The sequence below is a fragment of the Pinus tabuliformis genome, chromosome 1_1, assembly GCF_031772625.1.
Source record: "Pinus tabuliformis cultivar Carrire ecotype Pingquan chromosome 1_1, CPIR1, whole genome shotgun sequence".
NCBI classification, from domain to species: Eukaryota; Viridiplantae; Streptophyta; class Pinopsida; order Pinales; family Pinaceae; genus Pinus; species Pinus tabuliformis.
The window spans coordinates 540,123,339-540,145,940 of record NC_142297.1 but is presented as its reverse complement, the minus strand read 5'-3'; the positions used below and the strand labels follow the sequence as shown (position 1 = coordinate 540,145,940).

General features: G+C 34.6%; 1 pseudogene; it reads left to right on the top strand.

The window, feature by feature from the left end:
* The first annotated feature begins 284 nt into the window (after nt 1-284).
* Nucleotides 285-22,602, top strand: part of LOC149214206 (L-gulonolactone oxidase 5-like) — a 50,986-nt pseudogene continuing 28,668 nt past the window's right edge.

The window sequence follows — 22,602 nt, the reverse complement described above, 5'->3', positions numbered from 1 at the left end:
TCCGCTTGCCCAAACTATTTTCTGTAGTGTGTGCGCTCTGTTATTGGTCATTTGTGTGTGATCTCGTGCTATGCTTTCCTTCTGTTCGCCCCTGTTGTGAAATCTAGTCCAGCCGGACCCGACCCGTCATTGAATGTTCGGATGGATTTACCAACCGTACAGTTTCTAACGCTTATGGTGTGTTCCCCGACCTTAGTACCTGCAGGGCTGTGCAAGTTGTCTATCCTGCCACCGAAAAGAAACTTCTGGCCTCCGTTGCCGAGGCCGTTCAGAAGAATCAGAAGATGAGAGTTGTGACTCGTTACTCGCACAGCATTCCTAAGCTTGTATGTCCTGGTGGAGCGTCCTGTCTGATCATCATCACACTACATCTACACCGTATTGTCTCTGGACAAGAGCAGAATGAGGATGACGTTCGAGAGCGGTGTGACTCTTAAGGATCTCATTGATGCCGTTGCCAAAGAAGGTCTTGTGTTGCCTCATTAGCCATACTGGTTGGGTGTAACTCTAGGTGCAATGCTAAGGACTGGTGCTCACGGTAGTTGCCTCTTCTGTAAGGGCAGCGCTGTTCATGAATTTGTTGTGAGTATGAGATTAGTAGTCCCTGCATCGCAGAACGAGGGATATGCCAAGGGTGTGAGCCTCACTGAAGCCGACGAGGATCTTAATGCACTGAAAGTTTCTTTGGGGGTTCTCGGAGTCATTTCTCAGGTATTAACGGAATAACCTAGAAATATATAGCTGAATTCAGATATTAATTTAATATCCTAGAAATATATAACTGAATTCTATTTAATTTTAATAGAACACATTTAGAATTTAAGCGATCGCATAATAAATATTCTCCAATAAAACTATGATGTACTTTTATTGATGAGATGAGTGTGAGATTTAGATGAGATTAGTTTTCCGAGAGAATCACATGGATTTTTATTTATTATTATTATTATTTATTATAATGTTAGATTTAATATATTAATATTTTTTAAAAATAATTTTTTGGACAGATTACATCGAGTAATTATTCGGAACCAATGTATCGAACCCTCTACTGTGGTTCATCAGGGTAAATGTGGAGAATCTGATCTAACCTCAACAATATATATAGGTGTACATGCTCTAGAGAAAACGAGAAGAAACCAAAATGAAATGTTGGAAAATCAAAAAGTCAAAGAAATAAAATAATTTTTTTTTTAATTAAATAAATAAATAAGTAAATTAATAAATAAATTAGTAATAATAATAAAAGTAATAAATGTTGATGTTCGGAACTACTAAATTTATAGAGAAATTTAAGGGAATCAAAAAGCAAGATTCATTTAAAAAATAAATAAATAAATAAATAAAAATTATAATAATAATAACTATAAAACTTGAATGAATAAACAAAATAAAATTGGAAACATAAAATAAAATAAATAAATAAATTGAATGAATAAATAAATTAAAATTGGAAATATAAGAATATGCAATGTCTTAAAAATAATAATAATAATAATAATAATTTTAGGAATGGAGAGCACGGATCCAGTTGCAGCGAATTTTCCAACCTTCATCCCTATTCAGATTTTTACCATGCTTCTCAATTTCTAAAGCCTCCCTAAACTTCCTATGATGGAAGTGCTCGATTTTGGCTAAAACATGGGAGTCTTCAATACATATGTGGTGTTTAGTATTAGACGCATGTTCGGGTAAGGCAGACGAACGAGATCTATTATGTGTAATATCTGCCGCATGCTCTTGGATCCTTTGCTTGATGGAATGACCCGTTTCCAAAATAGGGTGTTCCACATGAGCAAGAGACCAAGTAAACCCCTTTCATTTTTGTTTCAGCCTTGAAAAGTCAAAAAGTCGAAGAAAAAAATTAATTAATTAATTAATAAATTCAGTAATAATAATAAAAGTAATATATAAATAATTTAAGAGAATAAAAAAGCAGACTCATTTAAAAAATAAAAATTATAATAATTATAATTATAAAAATTGAATGAATAAACAAAATAAAATTGGAAACATAAAATAAAAATAAAAATTGAATGAATAAATAAAGTAAAATTGGAAATATAAGAATATACAATGTCTTAAAAATAAAAATAAAAATAAAAATTGGGAATGGAGAGCAGGGATCCAATTCTGCTAATTTTCGAACCTTCGTTCCTATTCATATTTTTACCATGCTTCTCAATTTCTAAAGCCTCCCTAAACTTCCTATGACGGAAGTGCTCAATTTTGGCTAAAACACGAGAGTCTTCAAAACATATGTGGTGTTTAGTATTAGACGCATGCCCGGCTAACGCAGACGAACGAGATCTATTATGCCTAATATCTGGTGCATGCTCTTGGATCCTTTGCTTGATGGAACAACCCGTTTCTCCAATATAGGGTGTTCCACATGAGCAAGGGACCAAGTAAACACCTTTCATTTTGGTTTCTTATGGTTTTCTCTAGAGCATCTACACCTATATATATTGTTGAGGTTAGATCAGATTCTCCACATTTGCCCTGATGATGAAGCACAATAGAGGGTTCGAAATGTTGGCTCTGAATAATTACTCGATGTGATCTCTCCGAAAGTCTTTTTAAACAATATGTTAATATTTATTATTATTTTTTAATAATGTTAATAAATGTATTTATTTTACAATAGAATTTTAGAATTTTAATTTAATTATTAATAATTATTAGATAAATTGCGGTGATTTTATTTATATAGAATATTTTAAATTTATCTCAAAAAATAATTATACATTTTCTTTTCTTTAATTAAATTGATTAATTAAAAAATGTTATATTAACAATTTTTATATAAATGAATTATAGTTTAATTAAAAAAAAATTATATTAATAAATTTTATATAAACCAATCATGATTTTTTGGTATGTAATATTGGTAAACCATGATATTAACTTTTGATATTATAACAAAGTCTATTTATATATTTAGAACTTCTATTTTAAAAATAGAATCAATTTTTATAGTTAAGAATTTTGTTAGATGTTGTTAAATGAGTTTTGCTAAAGCAGTGGAGGCACATATTGTGCTTCTCGTAGTGGCGGGTTCAAACTTCTGAAAACATGTTTTACTTTATCGAAATTCTGAAAAAAAAAAAATGTACAACCAGGTTCTATTAAAAGCATTAATAATCCTTCTACCTAAATTTTGTGTAACCTCTAGATTTTGTAGAGCACTAATCTTGATAACTGTGTGTATTTACATTTTTACTATACTTAAATTTAAGAAAATAAATATTATAAAAAAAATAAATATGATAGTATAGTGTCAACTTATGAGATGAAGTATTTTTGAATTTAAGCTTCTGTGATCCATAATCTGAGTTTATAAAAATATTTTTGGCAAAAATCACATCAGAAACTTTTTTTCGACATATCGTTAGGACAAGTTTGAACCACACTAACGCGTCTACAAAAAATTTCTGATGTGATTTTTCCGAAAAATATTTCTATAAACCTGAACTATTTTTGTTATTTAAACTTAAGAGATGAAGTATTTTTTTAATTTAAATTTTCATTGTGATTTACTTTATCTAACTTTTAGAAAATATAGTTTCGAAAATCAAACTCCATTTTCCATGCAAAAGAGTTTGTGAATTTTTTTATAAGGGATTTGGTTGTATTCTTGTTCATTTTTTTTAAATCCGAATAAATCTTAACACCTTGTGTTAGACAGCATTTTTGAGTAATAAACCTATACATTAGATTAAAGTATTTATAGTAAAATTTCTTGGAATTCAATTTAAAAACAAAAAAAAGTAACGTTATTTTTAAACCTTCTAAATCGCTTAAAAAAAAAAAACATCAAAATTAAAACTAATATTATGAAAATGACCCTGTCATTATTAAAAAACTAGTTCATAATATATAGTTATGAATACTACACTCATTAATTGACCAATTAAAAGCCGACTAAAAACACTAAGAATTTGGGGCTTGCCATTTTCTTCTAGTTACACTACTACATGTAGGGGGTTTTAAGACAATATTTAATACAATATTTGAGTCAATTGTCTTAACTTAAGACAAAAAAAAACTTGTGTATTGTCTTAAATATTGTCTTTAAGCGGGTGTCTCAAAATATAATGTCTCAAAAATTTGTCTCTATAAAGACAATATAGAACACATATTATTATTGTCTCTATAAAGACAAGAATTATTGTCTATTAAGAGACAATTTGATTTGTCTCTCTAGAGACAATTTCATTTGTCTCTCTAGAGACAACTTCATTTGTGTCTCTTTAGAGACAATTACATTTTTGTCTTTTTAGAGACAATAGCTGAGATTAAAAACATATTGTCTCTATAGAGACTATATGTCCATAATTCAAACTATTGTCTCTCTAGAGACAATATAAAAAAATATTTTAAAAAAAATAAATAAAATCATTTTGAATGTTCTTTCAAAGTAGTTTCACATTCAAAGTTCACAAATAATGATTTTAATTACCTTAAATCTTTGTTGTTTATGGATACCAACAGAATAAAAAATAGATAAATCCATTATTTTCAACACTAACAACAAAGTAATTTTAAATCTAAATGAAAAAACAATTCTGGAAAGCAACATTGAAAATAATAAGGCAACACACTTATATTTTCTGAAAATGCATTCACGTCATTTGAACATGCAAGATCCTCAGTTGGAACTTCATTTTAAGACATAGTATGAGTCAAAAAAGAAATGTTCTAGATTTCTCCATCCTACAAGAGGGTTTACTCTCTAACATAGAAATTCAAAGCTTCAATCACATTAAATGGTGGAAATTAAATTCATATCTAGTGGTTAAACCACAATTTCAATACCCTTGTATAATTGGAATTGGCTTCCTTGATAAAAAAGAATTGTAATAATGTATATGAATTTGAATTTACAATTGATTGGAAATTCTGTCTTCATGAAGGTTTTACAAAAGATGAAAAATTGACACAGGTCCTGGCAACATGATATAGGCCAATTCTCAATCTATTGGTGACCTACATAATTATCTTCTCCACTATTGGCTTTCACAATTCGAGTTGGCTCCATCTCCTATTGCAGCCCAAGAATTGCAGCAATTGGTATCCAAATTGGTGGTGATATAGTTCCTGAGGAAGCTTCATATCCAATGAATCTAATTCGGGTAATGAACTATTATGATCAACTTCATAACAAGCTAAAGTTGCAGAAAAGTCTCTATCACTAGATGTTTTCTCGGCACTTAATCATTTCTTGGAGGCACACCAAACCACCCATCCTTCTTCCTGTTAAGAATAAAATAATAAATTCCTGTAAGGCAAGTTTTATACCATTGCTCAACCATTTCCAAGAGAGCTACTTACTGAAATAAAATAAAATAAATTTAGTGCACTCTTAGTATTTCTTCATTATCACTTTCCTTGCCTTGCATGTTTCCCAGGAGCACCTGCAAATGCAATAGTAGAGTCATTTTATTTATTTTTATAATAAAAACCCCTACCATCTTTATAATAATTAATAATTGAAATAAAAATAAGATTCTGCAAACTTATTAAACTCTCAATATAAAAATGGATCAAAAACAAAACCAATATACTCTTTAATATAAGCATAAATTTTAATGATGATACCATCTCTATTTTTGGTTGGTAGCACTGTTTGTTCCCAATCAAAGCCCAAAAATGTCGTGAATACTAGTGAAAATACTAGGTAAGTTTCAAACCCTTTTAAAATGAAAGTACATCACCTATTTTTCTCTGCAGTGGGATGGGAAGTATTTGAAAACTCTTATTAGAAGAGTGAACAGAATCTCTGACTAAAACTTGCAGAATCTCAATCAACATTAATACTCAACAATCATATGGGATTTTCCCTAAATGAGGCTTTTATAATTATATATTTATTAATTTAAATTTAACTAGCATTTGCACCAGATGCTGCAAAGGAAACACCATAAGTCGGTAGCGCATATGGAAGAAGAACATAAATGAAAAAAATGTGATATGTTAGGTGATCTAACTATAGCCAAATTTGAATGAAAAAATAAATCTAAATGTTAAATTTAATACAATCAAACAATCTACTCAAACCAAAGGCATGCACAACTTCCTTAGAATAGGATAAGTTTATCGTTATATTTCAGGTTAAAGATACAGTGCTAAAGTTAGATCAGGCAGTTCTGTTTTATTTTTCGTGTCTTTCTGAATTCATTTTTTATCAGTTAGATAGAGTGCAGATCCATATATCTAAGCAATATATATATTTTTATGAACCCTATGTGTCACTTATAAAAGAGAGTGAGAGTATCACTTCCCTTCCATGCTTAGCTAGGGATGGAGTTCGTCTCTCAGCACAATATAATAAGAGGTATAGAACATGTTGTATAGTGTAAAAATTTCTTTCCACATAAAACATGCATTTCTGCATTTTAAGTGTCAACTTGTTGAAAAAAAATATAAATTCAAATGTAAACCAGCGCATATGGGTTATTAATATTACCTTTGTTTAGCAAGAGGGGATTCAATTCATTACTAAATTTACGCCCAAGTTTTACTACTTAAAATGGGAGTCAGAAGTTTGGATTTAAGATGCTACCTTAGCTTTGATAAGCATTCCATCTCCCAGTTTTACTATAGTTAAAGAAGAATCTTTAGACTGTTGAATGGAAACAACTTTAGCATTGAATCTGATCGTTCCTAGAGCCAATTCTTTTGCAAGGGTATCCAGAAGCATACACCTTTTCACGCATCGAACTTCATGATTTCCGCGGATAGACATGAAAAGTACTTAGTATTACAAAGCATGCGAAAAAAAGATGACCAAAATAGTTAATGGGATAGAAAGTACATCATGTCATAGTGGCAATGAGGGAGTGCTGAAGCCATCTCCTAGATGCAGAAATGACTAGGAATAGAAATAAAGAATACAAACATGTATACCCTAGACAAAGAAGTAGCAGGTGAAGCATTAAAGCTAAAATAGAGAAGCAGAAGCATTAATCTGAAAGAACCAACTAGACTAAAAAGTGAGGGATTTGAGATGAGAAGCATTGGATAACAAAATGGGAAAATAGAGAAAACATCCAATGTAAGTGAGATTTTTTTTTAAATAGAAGTTTAAGGTACCCTCTAGATGTGAAATAAAAAGCTACCTGATATCAATCTGGATAGCCATATTTTTTCTCCTCTGTTTTATTATGCTATTTTTGGATACCAAGTTTCATAGGTGCTATGATTGCAAAGAATGTTAAGAATGTTGTGCCCAATAAGAATTGGCTTATATGATTTTGAATTTCTATTGGTTAAACTCAGGGTTCACACCTTTTAGGAGTCCATATTCTAGCATGGCATGGACTATCTGCCATGGAAGACCCCTCTAGTGAGCCCTACGGTCATTGTAATCTTGAAAATATTCAAATGAATATGGACATTTTTCTAACTGTCCACTAGGTGCACCTATATCAACCCCCTGTAAACGGTAAAACTAAAAACCTATTACTCTAAATGCAACGCTGCATGCCTTGAGATAAGTTGTGTGTTGGCCATTGTGGTCTTATTGTTTTGGCGATCAAATCCTGAATGCATGAGGGCAGAAACAATAATACGGTGAGCTTTTACAATTTCTACATCTATGTTTGCTATGGTCTTGCATGCTTTCTGAGACATTTATCAGCCAAGAGTTATGATGGCGTACTTACCATTTTCCAAAGCCGGTGTACGAGAGCTGTTTGGTAAATGTTGAAGGGAAGGAAGTCACCTGTGCCCTATAAATTGGCATACAAGAAGCTAAATTATAGTGGGAAGAGTAGCTGGAGTTAAAGTACAGAGGATCAAATTGAATGATGTAATGACAATACCCTGTAACTGCGGATGCTTCAGGCAAAGGGACTCTGCAACACCGAGAACATCGAGAGCCCTCCATAGTAGTCTACATACACAAATGATAGTTTGAATATATCGACTAGTCACTAAACAAAGAATGTAACTTATGAATTCATGAGGCAAGTGCTAGAATGCAGGGTTTGGAGCATACAGACAAATAAAGAGTATAATTGAGTAATTCCTAATGAACAGCTAAAGTAGCTTACTTTAAATTTTGAGTCTCCTTATAGCTTCTACTCTAAACGCAATGCTGCATGCCTTGAGATAAGTTGTGTGTTGGCCATTGTGGTCTTATTGTTTTGGCGATCAAATCCTGAATGCATGAGGGCAGAAACAATAATACGGTGAGCTTTTACAATTTCTACATCTATGTTTGCTATGGTCTTGCATGCTTTCCGAGACATTTATCAGCCAAGAGTTATGCTGGCATACTTACCATTTTCCAAAGCCGGTGTACGAGAGTTGTTTGGTAATAGTTAATGGGATAGAAAGTACATCATGTCATAGTGGCAATGAGGGAGTGCTGAAGCCATCTCCTAGATGCAGAAACAATAATACGTTGAGCTTTTACAATTTCTACATCTATGTTTGCTATGGTCTTGCATGCTTTCTGAGACATTTATCAGCCAAGAGTTATGCTGGCGTACTTACCATTGTCCAAAGCCGGTGTACGAGAGTTGTTTGGTAAATGCTGAAGGGAAGGAAGTCACCTATGCCCTATAAATTGGCATACAAGAAGCTAAATTATAGTGGGAAGAGCAGCTGGAGGTAAAGTACAGAGGATCAAATTGAATGATGTAATGACAATACCCCTGTAACTGCGGATGCTTCAGGCGAAGGGACTCTGCAACACCGAGAACATCGAGAGCCCTCCATAGTAGTCTGCATACACAAATGATAGTTTGAATATATCGACTAGTCACTAAACAAAGAATGTAACTTATGAATTCATGAGGCAAGTGCTAGAATGCAGGGTTTGGAGCATACAGATAAATAAAGAGTATAATTGAGTAATTCCTAATGAACAACTAAAGTAGCTTACTTTAAATTGTGAGTCTCCTTATAGCTTCTACTCTAAACGCAACGCTGCATGCCTTGAGATAAGTTGTGTGTTGGCCATTGTGGTCTTATTGTTTTGGCGATCAAATCCTGAATGCATGAGGGCAGAAACAATAATACGATGAGCTTTTACAATTTCTACATCTATGTTTGCTATGGTCTTGCATGCTTTCTGAGACATTTATCAGCCAAGAGTTATGATGGCGTACTTACCATATTCCAAAGCCGGTGTACGAGAGCTGTTTGGTAAATGCTGAAGGGAAGGAAGTCACCTGTTCCCTATAAATTGGCATACAAGAAACTAAATTATAGTGGGAAGAGTAGCTGGAGGTAAAGTACAGAGGATCAAATTGAATGATGTAATGACAATACCCCTGTAACTGCGGATGCTTCAGACAAAGGGACTCTGCAACACCGAGAACATCGAGAGCCCTCCATAGTAGTCTACATACACAAATGATAGTTTGAATATATCGACTAGTCACTAAACAAAGAATGTAACTTATGAATTGACAAGGCAAGTGCTAGAATGCAGGGTTTGGAGCATACAGATAAATAAAGAGTATAATTGAGTAATTCCTAATGAACAGCTAAAGTAGCTTACTTTAAATTATTAATCTCCTTATAGCTTCTACTCTAAATGCAACGCTGCATGCCTTGAGATAAGTTGTGTGTTGGCCATTGTGGTCTTATTGTTTTCGCCATCAAATCCTGAATGCATGAGGGCAGAAACAATAATACAGTGAGCTTTTACAATTTCTACATCTATGTTTGCTATGATCTTGCATGCTTTCCGAGACATTTATCAACGAAGAGTTATGCTGGCGTACTTACCATTTTCCAAAGCCGGTGTACGAGAGCTGTTTGGTAAATGCTGAAGGGAAGTAAGTCACCTGTGCCCTGTAAATTGGCATACAAGAAGCTAAATTATAGTGGGAAGAGCAGCTGGAGGTAAAGTACAGAGGATCAAATTGAATGATGTAATGACAATACCCCTGTAACTGCGGATGCTTCAGGCGAAGGGACTCTGCAACACCGAGAACATCAAGAGCCCTCCATAGTAGTCTGCATACACAAATGATAGTTTGAATATATCGACTAGTCACTAAACAAAGAATGTAACTTATGAATTCATGAGGCAAGTGCTAGAATGCAGGGTTTGGAGCATACAGATAAATAAAGAGTATAATTGAGTAATTCCTAATGAACAGCTAAAGTAGCTTACTTTAAATTGTGAGTCTCCTTATAGCTTCTATAATAATGTGTAAAGCCCCCAGATCCTTGTTGCACTATTCCTGTTATATATGCTCCACTTATCAGCCCAAATGCTCTCCATCTCCTCTCCTCCACATATTTCTTCAGTGCTGCTTCAATTCTTTTGTCTTCTTCTAGACCATTCGTGATTGTCATTGCTTCTCCCAAGCACCTTCCTAGCACCACTGCATCCTCAAGTGTAGAACATCCACCTTGTCCTAAGTCTGGAGTCATAGGATGCATTGCATCCCCTGCAACACAGACATTTCCCTTACATAGTTTTCTGAATAACACTGCCCATGGCCACCTCAAGCTGAGTGCATTAATGTTAAAGTGTCTATTTGAGTTTTCTTTACTATATCCAGAATCTCCTCTGGATAGTCTCGAAGTCTTTCCAATGCATTTTCCAATATACTCTTTGGATCACGTCCAATATCTGAATCTGCAACACATCTAGTTAGGCATGCCTTATATTCTTGTTATTTTCTGTCAAATAGTTCACAGAGCTTGTGACTACTATATGAGGATTATAATATCAAGATAAAAAATTCAAACGCAACGCAGTTGTTCAAAATTATTTGAAAGGAATATAATAGAAGGTTTCAATAATTTTTGAAGAATCTATTTTTAAGATTGATGATTTCCTGCACCTACACATTATCCATAGAACAATTATAAGAAAGGGTGCTATAATATCATACCACAAGGAAGTGAACTCTGGGTTGTGAACCAATAAACATCCTTCTCATTGCATGGAACAAAACCTGCCCTCAAATGTTCTCCCCAAAATAGTTGTGCCTTTGGCCCAAACTTATGTCCTTCAGGGTATGTTGCCAATCCCCTAATAGTAGATCTCCCAGAAAGACTAGGGGCTGGAAGACCCAGCCATTCAGCGACTACGGAATTCCCTCCATCACAACCTATCAGTACCTGTGAGTAGAAACAAATTCCAAATGGTTGAGAGAAACATGATAACATAGAAGATATATTTAATGATCAAACTTGCATTCAACAGACCCATGTTGCTTTTTCTTAAATACAAAAGGACATCTAGTACTCGTGTATGAGAGAAACCACCACATAAATTCCTATCTGATAGAAACCAGCGCATATGGGTTATTAATATTACCTTTGTTTAGCAAGAGGGGATTCAATTCATTACTGAATTTATGCCCAAGTTTTACTACTTCAAATGGGAGTTAGAAGTTTGGATTTAAGATGCTACCTTAGCTTTGATAAGCATTCCATCTCCCAGTTTTACTATAGTTAAAGAAGAATCTGTAGACTGTTGAATGGAAACAACTTTAGCATTGAATCTGATCGGTCCTAGAGCCAATTCTTTTGCAAGGGTATCCAGAAGCACACTCCTTTGCATGCATCGAACTTCATGATTTCCACTGAAATACAGGAAAAGTACTTAGTATTACAAAGCATGTGAAAAAAAGATGACCGAAATAGTTAATGGGATAGAAAGTACATCATGTCATAGTGGCAATGAGGGAGTGCTGAAGCCATCTCCTAGATGTAGAAATGACCAGGAACAAAAATAAAGAATACAAACGGGTATACCCTAGACAAAGAAGCAACAGGTGAAACATTAAGTTGAAACAGAGAAGCAGAAGCATTAATCTGAAAGAACCAACCAGACTAAAAAGTGATGGATTTGAGACGAGAAGCATTGGATAACAAAATGGGAAAATCAAGAAAACATCCAATGTAAGTGAGATTTTTTTTTTAAATAAAAGTTTAAGGTACCCTCTAGATGCGAAATAAAAAGCTACCTGATATCAATCTAGATAGCCATATTTTCTCTCCTTTGTTTTATTATGCTGTTTTTGGATGCCAGGTTTCATAGGTGCTGTGATTGCAAAGAATGTTAAGAATGTTGTGCCCAATAAGAATTGGCTTATATGATTTTGAATTTCTATTGGTTAAACTCAGGGTTCACACCTTTTAGGAGTCCATATTCTAGCATGGCATGGACTATCTACCATGGAAGACCCCTCTAGTGAGCCCTACGGTCATTGTAATCTTGAAAATATTCAAATGAATATGGACATTTTTCTAACTGTCCACTGGGTGCACCTATATCAACCCCCTATAAATGGTAAAACTAAAAACTAAAAACCTATGGAGGCTTAGAACACATCCTCTAGTCACAAGGTTTGGAAATGCTGGTAGCCTTACATTTATAGCAAGACATCGATCATCCTCCCTTATGAATCTTGATAAAACAATAGCACAGGAATTTGTATGAAGAGACTCGAGCATTAGAAAAAGACTGACAGGAAATAGATGAGTGCATGTGTTGTGCACGCTCCATCTCATAAACAGAATGAATGTGTAACAATTGTATATACCTATTACCCAGTTGGATGTGAAAAATGGTGTATATATAGAGCGTATACATGAATTAGAATTGTAGCAGAATAAAAAATGCATGGAAATGCTGGCAACCTTAGATTTCTAGCAAAATCAACGATACGAATATATACAATTTCATGAATTAGACTTGTAGCACCTCAAAAATGTTTGGAAATGCTGGTAGTCTAGGATTAATAGAAAAAAACATTGACCATCATCACTTGCGAGCCTCAATAAAGCAATGGAGAGGGCATTTGTATGAAGAGACTCTGACATTCGCTAAAGACTAACTGAAAATAGATGCATGTGTTTTGTATGCTCCAACTCCTAAACAAAAGGGATGACCAGCAGCCCTGTTCCGTGTTGGATGTAAACAATGGTGGATGTACAACATGTATACAGGAATTGCAGCGAAACATTAAAATAGGATATAAAGACACCTTGGGCATACATCCACTCAACGCAAGATAAAATGGACGGAAGTATACACATTGAGTATATGCCGAATCGCGATAGAGATGAAAGAATCCTTTCATTTAGAGGTGGATGAGGAAAGCGTGATTCTCCTCCGTTTCTTGGACCTTCAACACTAGGTGGAACAGGTATCTTTGTTGGACCATCAGCACTAGGTGGAGTCATGTTTGAATATAGTGAAACAAGTGTCTTCGCTTCAACTAAATGTGTAACAGGCCTACCAGTTGATCCTTGGCAGATTACAGTTGACTGGACCTACAATTGGGTGAATTACATAAACGATCAAAACCAAAAAATTATGTTTGTATATGAGATAAAAATCCAAGAATATTTCAAGGACATATAGGCAAGCAACCAAATAATAACCGGACAAAGCATAAGAAATTGATAAATGAAAACAGAGCAGGCTAACTGGAAACATTGTAAGACATTGATCTGTAAAAGCAGAGCCAAATAAAAAGCAGGTACATGAGCCAGAGGTTTACTTTTTCATTTCAATCCAGAATAATAAAAACCATTTGCAAAACTGCTATGACAGAAAATAATTTTTGAATTGAATTGGACAGAAAAAACACATCTAAGGATGGCACATGCATTTTTCAGCAGATTTGCAGCAACCTCAGCTCAACCATATATTAACAGCCAAGTTGGACACTAAATTGGTGTATGATCCCCCTTGTTTGTGAGACAAGGGATCTCATCCACATAACAATTTGACTGCTAAAGTCTACCATACATGTTAGGGAACCTATCTACTTTTTGTACATTGACGAATCAACCAAATCTGAATCTGAATCTACTGAAAACTTCAAAATATGTATCATAAAAGTAGCCTAGGGTTTATTGTCCATTATCCGAAACTTCTTCAGAATCTCAATTGCTTACTTACCCATGTTCGAGGACCAACTCACCTCAACTCAGCCAAACCTCCAAGACCAAGAAATAACACATGAGGTTGATGTCCTTCATGTCAACTTCACTTGCCAGTTTCTTATTGCACCATGGGATAGAGTTTTTTAAACTAACTATTAGGACCAGGTAATCTACATACAACACAAATATAAGCATATCAAATTTATCATAATCAAACAAATAATAAAATTTAGGACCTGCAACAGTCTTAGTGATGCCCATAATCTGTAAGTACTCATAAATCCATGAGTACCAAGCACAGGAGGCTACTTTAGCCCAGAAAGGGACTTCTTCAACTTGCACACATGGGTATCCCATCCTAACAAAGATATTATATTTTAACCCAAGCTAAAACAAAACCATGAGTCACTCTTCATGCCACCTACATCTCTGGCCCTGTCAAAATCCACTAAAGCATGCAGCAGCTCAAAGCACTGTGCCAGTGTTCCCTTTAAGTACCTCGCATACCTCAGACCATGGAGCATATTTGCAGCAACCTCAGCTCAACCATATATTAGCAGCCAAGCTGGACACTAAATTGGTGTCTGAGCCCCCCTTGTTTGTGAGACAAGGGATCTCATGCACACAACAATTTGACTGCTAAATTCTACCAGACATGTTAGGGAACCTATATACTTTTTGTACGCTGACGAATCAACCAAATCTGAATCTTAATCTACTGATAACTTCAAAATATGTATCATAAAAGTAGCCTATGGTTTATTGTCCATTTTCCGAAACTTCTTCAAAATATCAATTGCTTACTTACCCCTATTGGAGGACCACCTCACCTCAACTCAGCCATACCTCCAAGACCAAGAAATAACACATGAGGTGTATGTCCTTCAAGTCAACTTCACTTGCCAGTTTCTTCTTGTACCATGGGATAGAGTTTTTTTAACTAACTTTTAGGACCAGGTCATCTACATACAACACAAATATAAGCATATCAAATTGATCATAATCAAACAAATAATACAAGTTAGGACCTGCAACAGTCTTAGTGATGCCCATAATATGTAAGTACTCATCAAAAAAACAAAGTATCTTCAAAATTTGTTTTGTTGCACACATAATTAGTTTATGTTTGGACCCTCACAACCTAGTGCGCTCCTTAGAAGCTAGAGCGATGCACATTCAAGTTATTAAAATTTAACACATATCAATCCTTTTTGTCCTCTTTTTGGGAGGCGCTACATTAATTGTGGGTGTGGAATGCTCATCACATTGAACACCCTCCTCATTATTTCTGTCTCCCATTCGCTGAAATTCAACAATGGTTTCCTGCCGAGGTTCAGGAATGACTATTGGATGATTTTGTGCAACAAGCAAATCATCATGTGCTTGTATCTCCTCCCCATGCTCACTCCCAGATGTTTCACCTAATTCCTATACACAACACACTTTAACTTGTTATAATAACATTAAAACCTCAAATTGATTTATTGCATTATTCATATAATATTATAAACAACTAACCTCGAATCCATAACCAGTAATTAATTTTTCCCCTCGATTTATCATGTGTTGGCGAAGACCTTGGGAACCATGTAATAAAGCATATTTTAGGTATTCCTCTGAAGCTTCCTTTTGAAACTGGTGAACCTACATTAACAAAGATAATCATATCTATAAGGTAAAATAACTAATAAGATACAATTAACTCAACGTGACCATGGTTACTTTGCCTAAAATAGAAAATATAACAGATGGAAATATCACTTACCATACCATCACAAATACTATTATATCCACCAGAGCCTAATTTGTGAGATCCCATTTTTGACACCCTAGCTTGGGTTGCTTTTCTTGTATCTCGTAGGCGTCTCTTAGCTCCTCCTTGTGCAGATGGCATATAGTTTGGATTTCTGAGGAATTTCCTCTTAAACTTGGCATCTTTCATAAGTTCATCCCACGTCCCTTGGTCTGTGATCCAAGCTGGATGTGGATACATCAAGTTTTTTGTCAACTTTGTCCTTAAATTGGACCTCTTTGAGTGCATGTATTTACTTGCAATCTGTAAAATAAGTTCCTTATCAAATCTAGGATTACCAAATGCTATTACTGCATCTTTAAATAGTTCCTCTTTTTTGGCATTGGCTTGTTTCCTCCAATCCATTTGGATGGTATTTCCAAATAATTGTTCTGCATGACGAAAAATAAAGTGATAAAATTTCAACCCTGTTTCATCCTTCAAGACATTTCCTTCTGAAGTGAGCAAGATTGTAACTTCTTGCATTCCTTTTGTGGTCACTGATGATATTGTTGTAGTCTTGGGGATTGAGGAAGGTTCCCTTATAGATACATTAGGCACTGTGTCACTTACTTCCTGCATTTACAATGAAATTGTGGAACTATTAAGAACCCAACCAAAATATGAAACTATTTTTCATTTCTAAAATAATGATCCTAAACATAACAAATGAAATTATAAAAAAATAAAATAATTTTACCTGTTGATCTCTTGCAGGAGCTACACTCTCCAACAATGACATTTCCCATAACTGAATTTGTTCAATTATTTCTTGTCTGATTTGAACATTTGCAGGAATATCTAGTAGGAGCCTTAACATTCTTGTTTGTGAGTCTATAAGACTCCTCAGAGAAACTTGTTCTGGTCCTGGTGGGAGAATGCTGACTAGACCCACATTTGATTTAGTTAAACCCTCTAACTAAATCAACAACATAAATAATACAAATACCAAAAGCAACATAAATACCTGGTCTGCCATTTTGTATAGAATAATGTAATAGAAATCTGTGACGAAAAGTTTGTGGACACTAGTTACGATCATTACATAAATAAATGTTGAAATATATGACAACATGTAAAACCATAAAATTATTCTAAAATATGTTGGTTTAAACTTTTACACATGTAATACTAATTTCATTGAGGAGTTCTCTGGATTATATTACAAAGGGTAATGCACTGTCTTAAATTGTTGTTGCATAATGCAAAGTAATCTCTGTAGAATATCTCCTTGCTGCCTATAAACATTACTTCACTATCTCATTGCAGCCACAATCAACTCCAAACCAGACCTTGCTTGCCTCAAAACCCCAGACCATACCTCAAGATGATTCGCTGCCACATAAAAACGTTAGGGGTGATTCGTTGCAACAAACAATCCCTTATAGGTGGTTCACTACCACAATTGATACCTCAGGGATGATCTGTTGTCATCAACAGTGCCTCAGAGGTATCTTTCTATCTCAGAATTTCTTCATAGACATATTGCTGCCACAGTTAAGCCTCAGATTTAATGTGTTGCTATAGATAATGCCTTAGAGATAGGACAATGCCTCAGATAATGTCTCAGGGATGATTCGCTGCCCAGATAATGCCTCAAGATAGTTTGCTGCCACAGTTAGTGTCTGTTCGATCATTTATATAAGAACATTCAGAAGTTGGATTCAAGTGACAGATTTTAGAAAATTAAATGAAAGTCTGGTTGGTTGACTCTCTGCAATTATGGATTGAAACCAACGAGGTTCCATATATGGTGCTCAAAAAATAAACAGTGTTCCTAACAAACAAGCATCATTTTGCATATAAAATATTTAAATAAATTATCACCAGTTTATATTAAACTCTGAAATCAACATTTGAAAAGCAACGCATATTAAGCATATTAAGCATGCATGGAAACTACTAATCGGAGTCCAAAGAATTATTATGGTACATGAAGCAATATGGTGTGTTGCCTTAGAAGAGCACCAATATGCAATAAAGAACCTTGAAATATGCTTGGAAAATGAAAAGACATAAAATAATGTAGAGTACTGGTGGCAGAGAGGGTATAAAAACCCATAATTATGTTTAACCCTCCAATATAGTTAACCACACATGGAATAAGTGAATTCAAATGAATGACAATGCAGTGAATGCCCATGAGCTCTGGTTTCATCAATTCATGAGTAAATGTTGGTGTGGGATTAAACCAAATAATGCCAATTTCATGCCTCATACTTCTCAAAGACCTAAGCTACAAATATCATGGCTTGGTATTATACCTATGCGCAGATTTGTGGAGATTTGAGATGTTCAGAGGAGAATCAATCATATTTCCATAACACCCCTCTAGAACCTATTTCATGCTAACGAATTAGAGTCTAGTGCCAAACACATGATCACATATCCAAGCAAAATATCATCCCAGTGCATCTCCTAGAATGGTAGATATGAAGTGACTCAATGTGGCCATTTATTGCACAAAAGTTGAAATATATAACAATGAGCCAATGGGGCGTGCATTTTCATAAAAGGATGACCTCATTTCTCAAAACACACCCAAAGGAACTAGGATCGTTACAATGTTGTATGTTGGGTTAGGGTGCAACACTATCATGTTATAAGACACAATTGCATATAAAAGGTTATACTCCAAGGGATACATAAAGAAAATTCCTTTTCTTGTCTTAATTAGAAAGGAGACAGTTTTTCATTCACAAGAAAGAATTGTTATTTGAGAAAGGAGGCATCATCCAATGAAGTTCCAGATGGCGAAGAATGCACCATACAGTACATTTTAGCTACTTCTGTTCAGGAAAATCCCATCTCACTTGTTAATAATGAAACTCACGAGTATGAGTTTAAGAACTCAGATGCAATTGAAAGATATCAAGATCATGTAGTTGAAAAATAAGAGCAAATTGAACAGGTTTACAAAATTCAAACTCACGATGATGAAGAACGAAAATCACATAAGAATTATAACAGTAGCCAAAATGATGGTTGTCCCATGTTGTCTAATGCAGCTTCTTTGAAATTTGGAGATCATCAACTGATTAATTCATCATATGATGAACCTCAAGAAGCTTACGAGAATATTCGAGTTTGAGATGTTGGTCTGCAACCTCATCACTCAGCTATTGAGGATGAAGTGCATGAAGACAAATTTCATTATTCAGAGTCGAGACAATGACAAACAATTTTATGGCCTTGATGAATTGTATGGTTCGAAAATGGACAGTGTCTCTAGTATGTATGAGCCAATGTCTAGTGTTTCCTAGCATGCAAGTGAGTCATCTCATTACATGGTTGATTGGATTCATGTCTACACACAAATAGAGAGCGATACTTCAAAGCAGAAATTTAGTTGTTCATGTAATTATAAAGAAACAGAACCAGACACGGCTCAGGAAATTGTTGATTCTTCAAACAGTTTTGAACTTGAAGGCAGTGTTGATGTGTTCGCTAGTTCGGGAATGCCTTGACTCTGTTCTAGTTCCCCTAGTATTAATATTAATGATGTGTTCCCTTTGCTATAATGATTTCAATACTCCATTAAACAAGCCCAACCTTACCGACAGTAATGATGTGTTCCTTGTTTAGGTATGGATGAATCTGTTCTTGAAAAAGCAGTCACGACTGAGGAGACTGTTCAAAATAAAATCAATTCTTAAGACAATATTGATTTGTTCCCTTTTTCAGGTATTATTCTTCAATAAAAAATATGGGTTTCCTTTGTATTTATAGTAATGATTTGTTTTCTCCATATTTATAAGTGTTTTTACTCCATGAAACACAACCCAGCCACTAAATCTATGCTTGAGCATTGATTAATTGTTAGAGTATGGGTAATCTCCACTTAAGACCACATGCCGAACCACTACCTTTATGTCTCCATATACATAAAGGTGTGCTTCTTTAGAAGAGCACCAATATGCAATAAAGAACCCTGAAATATGCTTGGAAAATGAAAAGACATAAAATAATGTAGAGTACTGGTGGCATAGAGGGTATAAAAACCCAGAATTATGTTTAACCCTCCAATATAGTTAACCACACATGGAATAGGTGAAATCAAATGAATGACAATGCAGTGAATGCCCATGAGCTCTGGTTTCCTCAATTCATGAGTAAATGTTGGTGTGGGATTAAATCAAATAATGCCAATTTCATGCCTAATACTTCTCAAAGACCCAAGCTACAAATATCATGGCTTGGTATTATACCTATGCGCAGATTTGTGGAGATTTGAGATGTTCAGAGGAGAATCAATCATATTTCCATAACACCCCTCTAGAACCTATTTCATGCTAACGAATTAGAGTCTAGTGCCAAACACATGATCACATGTCCAAGCAAAAGATCATCCCAGTGCATCTCCTAGAATGGTAGATATCAAGTGACTCAATGTGGCCATTTATTGCACAGAAGTTGAAATATATAGCAAATTTCCAATGGGGCGTGCATTTTCATAAAAGGATGTCCTCATTTCTCAAAACACACCCAAAGGAACTAGGATTGTTACAATGTTGTATGTTGGGTTAGGGTGCAACGCTATCATGTTATAAGACACAATTGCATATAAAAGGTTATACTCCATGGGATACATAAAGAAAATTCCTTTTCTTGTCTTAATTAGAAAGGAGACAATTTTTCATTGACAAGAAAGAATTGTTATTTAGAAAGGAGGCATCATCCAATGAAGTTCGAGATGGCGAAGAATGCACCATACAGTACATTTCAGCTACTTCTGTTCAGGAAAATCCCATCTCACTTGTTAATAATGAAACTCATGAGTATGGGTTTAAGAATTCAGATGCACTTGAAAGATATGAAGATCATGTAGTTGAAAAAGAAGAGCAAATTGAACAGGTTTACAAAAGTGAAACTCACGATGATGAAGAACGAAAATCACATAAGAATTATAACAATAGCCAAAATGATGGTTATCCCATGTTGTCTAATGCAGCTTCTTTGAAATTTGGAGATCATCAACTGATTAATTCATCATACGATGAACCTCAAGAAGCTTATCAGAATATTCGAGTTTGAGATGTTGGTCAGCAACCTCATAACTCAGCTATTGAGGATGAAGTTCATGAAGAAAAAATTCATTATTCAGAGTCCACACAATGACAAACAGTTTTATGGCCTTGATGAATTGTATGGTTCGAAAGCGGACAGTGTCTCTAGTATGTATGAGCCAATGCCTAGTGTTTCCCAGCATGCAGGTGAGTCATCTCATTACAAGGTTGATTTGATTCATGTCTACACACAAATAGAGAGCAATACTTCAAAGCAGAAATTTAGTTGTTCATGTAATTATAAAGAAACAGAACCAGACACGGCTCAGGATATTGTTTATTCTTCAAGCAGTTTTGATCTTGAAGGCAGTATTGATGTGTTCGCTAGTTTGGGAATGCATTGACTCTATTCTAGTTCCCCTAGTATTAATATTAATGATGTGTTCCCTTTGCTATAATGATTTCAATACTCCATTAAACAAGCCCAACCTTACCGACAGTAATGATGTGTTCCTTGTTCAGGTATGGATGAATCTGTTCTTGAAAAAGCAGTCACAACTGAGGAGACTGTTCAAAATAAAATCAATTCTTAAGACAATACTGATTTGTTCCCTTGTTCAGGTATTATTCTTCAAGAAAAAATATGGGTTTCCTCTGTATTTATAGTAATGATGTGTTTTCTCCACATTTATAAGTGTTTTTACTCCATGAAACACAACCCAGCCACTAAATCTGTGCTTGAGCATTGATTAATTGTTAGAGTATGGGTAATCTCCACTTAAGACCACATGGCGAACCACTACCTTTATGTCTCCATATACATAAAGGTGTGCTACTTTAGAAGAGCACCAATATGCAATAAAGAACCCTGAAATATGCTTGGAAAATGAAAAGACATAAAATAATGTAGAGTACTAGTGGCAGAGAGGGTATAAAAACCCAGAATTATGTTTAACCCTCCAATATAGTTAACCACACATGGAATAAGTGAATTCAAATGAATGACAATGCAGTGAATGCCCATGAGCTCTGGTTTCATCAATTCATGAGTAAATGTTGGTGTGGGATTAAACCAAATAATGCCAATTTCATGCCTCATACTTCTCAAAGACCCAAGCTACAAATATCATGGCTTGGTATTATACCTATGCACAGATTTGTGGAGATTTGAGATGTTTAGAGGAGAATCAATCATATTTCCATAACACCCCTCTAGAACCTATTTCATGCTAACAAATTAGAGTCTAGGTCCAAACACATGATCACATATCCAAGCAAAAGATCATCCCAGTGCATCTCCTAGAATGGTAGATATCAAGTGACTCAATGTGGCCATTTATTGCACAGAAGTTTAAATATATAACAATGAGCCAATGGGGTGTGCATTTTCATAAAAGGGTGACCTCATTTCTCAAAAAACACCCAAAGGAACTAGGATTGTTACAATGTTGTACGTTGGGTTAGGGTGCAAGACTATCATGTTATAAGACACAATTACATATAAAAGGTTATACTCCATGGGATACATAAAGAAAATTCCTTTTCTTGTCTTAATTAGAAAGGAAATAGTTTTTCATTGATAAGAAAGAATTGTTATTTAGAAAGGAGGCATCATCCAATGAAGTTCGAGATGGTGAAGAATGCACCATACAATACATTTTAGCTACTTCTGTTCAGGAAAATCCCATCTCACTTGTTAATAATGAAACTCACGAGTATGGGTTTAAGAATTCAGATGCAATTGAAAGATATCAAGATCATGTAGTTGAAAAAGAAGAGAAAATTGAATAGGTTTACAAAAGTGAAACTCACGATGATGAAGAACGAAAATCACATAAGAATTATAACAGTAGCCAAAATGATGGTTGTCCCATGTTGTCTAATGCAGCTTCTTTGAAATTTGGAGATCATCAACTGATTAATTCATCA